The 8,273-nt window shown below is 41.7% G+C and overlaps 1 protein-coding gene across 3 annotated transcripts in view; it reads left to right on the top strand.

The window, feature by feature from the left end:
• The first annotated feature begins 969 nt into the window (after nucleotides 1-969).
• MRTFB (myocardin related transcription factor B) overlaps nucleotides 970-8,273 on the top strand; it is an 85,347-nt gene continuing 78,043 nt past the window's right edge. For 2 of the 3 annotated variants that reach the window (XM_032231225.1, XM_032231223.1), the window contains exons 1-2: nucleotides 970-1,071; nucleotides 4,156-4,217. The gene's annotated coding sequence lies outside the window, so the exon portion shown is untranslated. Of the gene's footprint in view, nucleotides 1,072-2,477; nucleotides 2,731-4,155; nucleotides 4,218-8,273 lie in introns of those variants that run through there. The other variant, XM_032231224.1, reaches the window with a different exon arrangement.

Here is an 8,273-nt window from a genome sequence, read left to right as displayed (position 1 = left end):
AGAAGGATGCTAGGCAGCATCTGGATAAAATATTTATCTAGATTCCATGACATAAGTAGTCCTAAGAGGCTTGGAGATTCTGGAAGTTGAAATCCATACATCTTGAAAATGGCCAAGTTTTGAAAACAATAGTTTAATGCTTGGCATAAATCCAGGCAGTGGAGTGTAATTAATATGCAACAATAAAAAGGCATTTGCAGCTTGATCAGTTTAGTCTGCCATTCAGGGGCAACAAGCTTGGATATTGATGTCAATTTTGATGGAAGTCTAATTTTGTACAGTATTGTTGGGGGGGTTGGTTATGATGCTGTTTACTTTCATTCATTTATGGAGGTGCAATCAATAACTCTACCTAGATATAATATTCCTTATCATAAACTTTTTTTCTCCAAATCCTCTTGTCCACCCACAGTGTTGCGGGGCTGCTCTTCCTCAAAATTAGAACATATTTCCTTTAATCCATAAATATTTCATAAAAGGATCCAGGGACATCTCCAGGTTAAGCAGGGGGCTGGAATAGACGACCTCCAAGGTCCCTTTTCAACTATAATTTCATTTTTTGCCAGGCAGAGAAAGAAAACAACGGCCCTTGACGGACTATGTCGTTTGTTTATTATTTATCTATGTATTTATGTATTTATTCTTTTAACTCCAAAAGCAAGACGCGCTTTTCCTCATCTAGAGAAAAAGCACCCTCTCACAGCCTCGCTCGAGAGGCAATCTGAGGGAGAAAATACCCGGATGGAGGATGAGGCGGAGGCGGGGCCACTTGACAAGAGAGGCGCGCGGGGCCCCCTCCTCCCCGGCGCCTCTTCGCGCCAATCACAGGGCGAGGCGCGCAAGGGGCCCGCCCTCCTCCACCGCCCCTTCGCCCCGCCTCCGGTTCTAAAACGCTGGGCGCGCGGCTCTGACCGCCACGCCCCTTCTCTCTCACACCCTACCCCCGCCCCCCCACGTCGTACGGCTAAGTACAGTATTCTTTCCCCCACCGCCCGCACGCGCCAGGGCTGAAATCCCGCCACCAAAACTCGCGAGAGGACATGTCCGCGGCGGCAGCGGCGGGCGGAGAGGGTGAGTTGAGGGGCGGATTTGCGGTCGGCGGGGCTTTGAAAGAGGGGGACGTCTCGAGAGCGTCGGGGATGCGGGTTTGCCCCCTTTCTCCGCCGCCGGCGCCTCAAGAGTGGCTGAGGCGAGAGTAAAGCGGGGGGAAGGGACGAGAGAACTTTCCTCCCTGCAGCCCGCCTCCCTCAGGCGGACGGCGGCGGGGTTTTGTCCCCTCTCCCCCCCTCAGAATTGGGGGCGGAGTTTGAGGCTGAGAACGCGAGGCCACGCCCCCGGCGGCTGCGTTCCAAGCCCCGCCCGCTGGCATCAGGGAGGGAGGGCTGCACGTTGCATGCCATCTGCGGGCTCTGGATTGGGTGGCTGGGGAGAGGGAGGAGGAGGAAGATGGGGGCGGAGTCAGTGGGCATTTAATTAATTACATTCGTTAATTCATAGTGAATAATTGGCATTTCTGGGCTGCTCCACTTCAAAACATTCTTTATTAGGCATGGCACTCTTTGCCACCTTGGTGCCATCATAGTGCTCATTCAGACAATAGCCTCAATGCCTCTGCTGCTTACCTTTTAACCATACGTTTAAAAACAAAAATGTCATAGTTAAATTAACCCGTTGAAGCCCCATAGAAGAAAAATTGACTAAGCAATAGAAATAGCCCTTAGACTTATAAACCACTTTATAGTGATTTCCAGCCTTCTCTAAGCGGTTTACAGAGTCAGCCTTATTGGCCCCAACAATCTGGATTTACCCACCTCGGAAGGATGGAGGACTAAGTCAATAGCAATAGCAGCAGCACTCAATAGTCCTTAGACTTAGATACTGCTTTACAGTGTTTTACAGCCCTCTCTAAGCAGTTCACAGAGTCAGCCTCTTGGGTCCTCAGTTTACCCACCTCTGAAGGACGGAAGGCTGAGTCAACCTTGAGCCGGTCAGGATCAAAGTCCTGGCAGTGGGCAGATTTAAGTCTGCAATGCTGCATTCCAACCATTGCGCACCATGGTAGGGAGGGAGGGAGAGCAATAGCACTTAGACTTATATACCGCTTCACAGTGCTTTTACAGCCCTGCTTGAAGCGGTTTACAGAGTCAGCCTTATTGGCCCCAACAATCTGACTGCTGGCAGTCCGGCAAAGTTAGCCTGCAATACTGCATTTCATACTCCAGGAAGGAAGGAAAGAAGGAGGGAGGGAGGGAGGGAGGGGGGAAGGAAGGAAGGAAGGAAGGGCAATAGCACTTAGACTTATTACTGCTTCACAGTGCTTTTACAGCCCTGCTCTAAGTGGTTTACAGAGTCAGCCTCTTGACCCCAACAATCTGGGTCCTCATTTTACCCACCTCGGAAGGATGGAAGGCTGAGTCAACCTTGAGCCTGGTGAGCCTGAATAAGGTGGTTAGGTCAGGATAAAGCCAAGTCCTTTTAGTGTAAAACTAAAAATTTAATTCTACAAAATTTAATTCTTTAAAACTAAGACCTTTTATTAGATGCCAATTCTCTTGAAGGGAATAGTAATAAAGTCATAAAAACGACCAATATCTCGGGATTTTTCTACACCAACTCTAAAAGCCCTTTTTGTTTGTATTTTTTTAAAAAGCTTTATAAGCAAAGTGGTCTGCTAACATGACACACAATGTTCTTGTCGGTATGAGGGCAGTGAAGAGCTGTTACTGAAAGGTAAAAAGCCACATGATTTGAAGAACTGAAGGACAATTCTTTTCTTCTATGATGATGGTGGGGGTAATAAGAGTAATTGGGTTTGGGCCATCTCTTTCTCTCAGCCAGAGGATCATCACTGTGGGAGAAAATAGGTCCTGAGCAAAACGCTTCAGAAATGTTAGAGCATCTTAATAGACAATTTTGTGTTTGAAGACTTGTAGGGAAGCAGAATACACCTCTTCATGTGGAAGCCTATTCCAATGGCTTGATAGCTGGAGTGGATTCCTTGTTACGGCTAGCTTAAATCTCCTTTCTTGTAATTTTAACCTATTGCTGCTTCTTCTGCCCTCTGGAATAGTAGGGAATAAATCCAATCCTACGTGGATTTATCATCAAACAAACCAGTATTCAACTATAGTTTTTTGTAGAATTAAATAAAAATATAAAAGAAGGCTCTCTTAAGAAGCTATTTGTGCATGACTAATTGGGTTATGTCAGAAGGGCCTGTGCTGTTTTTAGTAATACAAGTTGGTCCGTCATGATATAAAAATACTGGTATTGCCAGTTGTGTGAATATGTTTACATGCGGTGAATTTTTGTATATTGAAAGGGACGTTTAACACAAAACAGTTCTCCCTAGAGCTCTATTTACACCTGCTTCATAACAAAACGTACCTGTTTTTACTCTTGCTTTTTCATTTCATACATTTTACTTCAGTAGCCATTTATTGCCATATGAAATTGTCTAGTATTTCCCATAACAATTTTACTTTCATTTCAGCTAAAGCTAAATGGAAGTGTTTATGTATCATTGAAAACATTCCCAGGTATTTTACAGAAAAAAACCAGGTTTTAAAGTATTTATTAAGTGCTAGCTATTATTACTACCCTATTTCCCTGAAAATAAGACCTCCCCGGATAATAAGCCCAATCGGGTTTTTGAGCGCATGCCCTAAAATAAGCCCTCCCCGAAAATATTGCCACACAGCAGCAGCCATGAGGTGACCACGCTCACCGCTTCCTGCACCTCAAAAATAATAAGACCTCCCCGAAAATAAGGCCAAGTGCTTATTTCGTGGGTCAAAAGAAAACAAGACCATGTCTTATTTTGGGGAAAACACGGGTATTGAGCCCCAAATAAAAAATAATACAGTCAGAACAGTGTTAGTACTGATAAAATTATCCTATATATTTTCTGAAATGTCTGTTTTAGTTAACCTTTAATCATCCAGTTAAATCATTAGATGTTTGTGCTTTAGTATTATAGCCAAATAAGATCTCACTAATTTGTTAAAAAATCTTTTCTGTGTATTAGCTCAAAAAGAAAAGCTGAATATAGCTCAGCTGTATAAAATATTGTAGCTTCCTGCACTATAAACTAGGATTATTATTTGGAAAAGCATGTTAAAAGTTTATTTTAGATTTTGTCTTTTCACCTTTCAGATTGACAGAAAGTGGGTTGAAACAGACTGAAAGGAACACTGTTACAAGTGTTTATTACTGAGGTAAGTGATTTTATGTTTTGGCATGCATTACTGAACTTCATACTGTATAATTTTTTTGAAGCATATCACTGAATTGAGAGATTTAGTTTGCCGACCTATTCAGTTCATCACTTCTCAAGATACTTAATAACATTCCTTTATGGCATGAACTTTTGCTAGGACTGCAGTTTCCACTATTTTATTTAGCTTTTTTTAAGGGAAACGTAAAACAAACTGCAAGGCTAAAAATCCACATTTTCTTCTTAGATTTCTGCAGCTCACATATTATATATTTGATAAGATCTCTTTGAGTAAATGGCAAAACTGGCATCAGTTATAATCTTTTTTTTTTTTTTGAGGTGGGAGGTTTGGAGCATTCCCTCCTTTGAGTTTCAGCCACGTAAAGCAGAAGTGGGGAACGATGGCCCCTTTATGACTTGTTGACTTCAATTCCCAGAATTCCTGAGCCAGCCATTCTGGGAGTTGAAGTCCACAAGTCATAAACAGGCCATCGTTCCTCACCCATGATGTACAGAATCATTAGATATGGAGAAAATACGTCTTCTAAATTTTCAACCACTCTTATGCATTATTCCATGGAAAGGAAAAGCACTAGTCAGGTTTTTTTAAAGAAAAAAAACTTTATTCTATAAATATGTGTTCATTTTATTATTATCATTTATTATTTTTATTTATTATTGTTGTTCATTTTATTGTATTATTTTGACTTGTTTCTTTTGGAATAAGGTCAGAGTTATAATCAGCATCAGGGGTGGGTTCCTGCCAGTTCTAACCTCTTCTATAGAAGAGGTCCCACAAATCTACAGTGCCGTTTAGAACCGGTTCCAGCTCCTTCCCCCCTCCCCTCCGGCCCGTCCGCACATCATCAAGATGAAGAGCGAGAGGAGGAATTCTGGGAGTTGAAGTCCACAAGTCTTAAAGCTGTCAAGTTTGAACACCCCTGGGGTTTTTTTCTAAAGGGTTAGGGGTGCAAGGGTCTTGTAACTTGACAGCTTTAAGACTTGCGTGCTTCAGATGCCAGAATTTCTGAGCCAACATTTTGGTTGCTAAGCAAGTGAGTTTCACCACATTTTACGAGTTGGCCACGCCCACCCAGTCACATGGCTTGCAAACCACTCCCACCCGGTCACATGGTCGGCAAGCCACTCCCACAAAGCAGGCCACACCTACAGAAGAGGTTCTAAAAAAATTTGAAACCCACCACTGATCACATATAAGTAAAGTATTTTGCAAAAAAACAAAACCCTACAGTAATCAGTATCCAAAAGATCCTCAAATTTTGTGCCATAAACCCAAATGAGCCTGATCTCACTTTTGATCAAGCAACAGTTTTCTCAGTTTGAAGCTAAGGCAGTAATTCAAAGAACGTTTGTGAAAATAATATGACTGTTATTGTCCTACTACAGAATTTCCATATGCCTTCTAGAATTTAAAACACCCCCAACAATGGAAGGACAATTATTTTAATGCATCTTCCCATATATTTCTCTATTTACTTATTCTTAGGAAATATATTTGCCTCACTTTACTGGCCCTTTTTTAAACGGAAAAAATATATGTAGAAACAGTACATAATTCATGGGTCCAATAATGAGTTAAATACAGTAAAGGGAAAAAAAATGTAGTGATTTGGTGTCATTGATCTTGGGCTTGGTCTAACATCCACCTAAATAAACTATTCTATATAGAAAGGTGCTTTGGTTATTTCTGCTTTTAAGTGGGGATGTGTTGGAAGCGTTTCTTGAGGTTGACTCAGCCTTCCATTCTTCCAAGATTGGTAGTAATAGCAATAGCACTTAGACTTACATACCGCTTCACAGTGCTTTATGGCCCTCTCTAAGCGGTTTACAGAGTCAGCATCTTGCCCCCCAATCTGGGTCCTCATTTTACCCACCTTGGAAGGATGGAAGGCTGAGTCAACCTTGGTAAAATGACCCAGATTGTTGGGCCCAATATGCTGACTCTGTAAACCACTTAGGGCTGGAAAGCACTGTGAAAGCGGTATATAAGTCTTAAGTGCTATTGCTATTACTATTCTACCATCACGAAGGGAGCCGTTTTTAGGTGGGTACTGTAGATGAAGTGTTTGAAATGCCTAACCCATTAAAAAATCTGTTTGTATGGATCAAGTTAATGATATGAATAAATACCGTGCTTTGTAATAAATGTTCGAAAGGTCAAACTGGTAACACAATGAGCAGAGGGGAGATAAATGAATGTGGGAGTTTTGTTTCACACATTGCTTTGTTTTTATTATATGTGAGAGAGGGAGGACGGATGGGCACATGGGAAGATTTTCTGTGAATTCTTTTGGCATTAAAATATCACATCTTATGAGGCACCTATTGTCAAACAGCTTAAGTTGTGTACTGTGTATTTTTATTGGAACTCTTTTGCCTGGTTTCCCCCCCCCCCTAAATTTAAGTTACATCATTCTCCAAAGCACCTGAGGGGAAAACAAGAAGCAATGGGTGGAAACTAATCAAGGAGAGAAGCAACTTAGAACTAAGGAGAAATTTCCTGACAGTTAGAACAATTAATCAGTTGAACTGCTTGCCTCCAGAAGTTGTGAATGCTCCAACACTGGAAGTTTTTAAGAAGATGTTGCATAACCATTTGTCTAAAAATGGTGTAGAGCTTCCTGCCTAGGCAGGGGGTTGGACTAGAAGACCTCCAAGATCCCTTCCAACTGTTATTCTATTCTATTCTATTCTATTCATCAACCCTTGTCCCTAGGCTTGCAATCCAAAAGAGTATTATATAAAAGAAAATAAGGGGAAGGGGAGAACAGTTAAACTTGTATGGTCCCATAACAGCCATCTATAATGGAAATGAGCTGTTTGGGGGTGGAATTAAATGCCAGGGACCTTGACATATGACCATTCGTTTAGTAATCATTCGAAGTTACAACAGCATTGGGGGGAAAATGACTTTAGGGTGTTTTTCACACTTATGACCATTGCAGCATCCCCATGATCACATGATCAAAATTTAGGAGTTTGGCAACTGGCATGTATTTCTGACAGTTGCACTGTTCCAGTGTCAAGTGGTTAAAATGAGGACCCAGATGGTTGGGGGCAAGAGGCTGACTTTGTAAACCACTTAGAGAGGGCTGTGAAGCACCGTGAAGCGGCATATAAATCTAAGTGCTCTTGCTGTTATCACCATCTGTAACTTCCCAAGCGGCTTCCGACAAGCCAGGTCAAATGGGGCAACCAGATTCTCTTAATGACCGCATCACTTACTGAACAGCCACGGTGATTTGCTTAACCACTGTGGCAAAAGAGGGCATACAATGGGGCAGAACTCACTTACCAACTGCCTTGCTTAACAGTGGAAATTTGGGATTCAATTGTGGTTGTAAGTCAAGGACTTCCTGTGTTCCTACCTCCTCTTTTCCCCCCCATAGGACATTTGGTTCTGAGAGCTTCTGTGAGAAGGGCGTATTGATCCAGGTGGTAATAGCAGTAGTCAGCAGTCAAAATGACAATTCTAGCCCTGGATTAAATTTGGGGTAGTAAATGAAATCTAATCCAGTGTATAACAATTGAGAAATCATAGCAGTGTTAGCTGGGACATTTAACTGGATTTTTTCAGAGACATGCATTGGTAATTAGAGATTTTCACTTTGGCTTTAAGGATTAAAACCTCCATCTCATTTTTTTTACAGTGCATTAGAGATAGAAACTGATAGCATGATCCCGATGAGAGGCTTAATATTTGTGTGAAAGCCTGTTCTTGACATTTTTGTTGGTTATTTAATCACCTCTCTTTCAGCTCTGTAGTCCTAAAGTTGAATATAGAAATAAAAGCCTGCATGCTTTAAAATAATTTATGCTAGTTTATCAGTAATAAATACCATTAGCATGAAAATATAAGCAAAATGATCATTTTTATAAGTGGAAAACATCTCTCGCTAGATTAATTTTTTTTTAAGTATCCAAGGTTGCAGCATGTAATAACAGGGATTTTAGTGCACAGGTTGGAATGTATTAAGGACTAGGACAGTGATGGTGAATCTTTTCGGCACCTAGTGCCAAAAACGGAGCGCATGCG

The sequence above is a fragment of the Thamnophis elegans genome, chromosome 14 (genome assembly GCF_009769535.1).
Source record: "Thamnophis elegans isolate rThaEle1 chromosome 14, rThaEle1.pri, whole genome shotgun sequence".
NCBI classification, from domain to species: Eukaryota; Metazoa; Chordata; class Lepidosauria; order Squamata; family Colubridae; genus Thamnophis; species Thamnophis elegans.
Note: the sequence above shows the minus strand (reverse complement) of the source record. Positions and strands in the feature narration are given on the sequence as shown.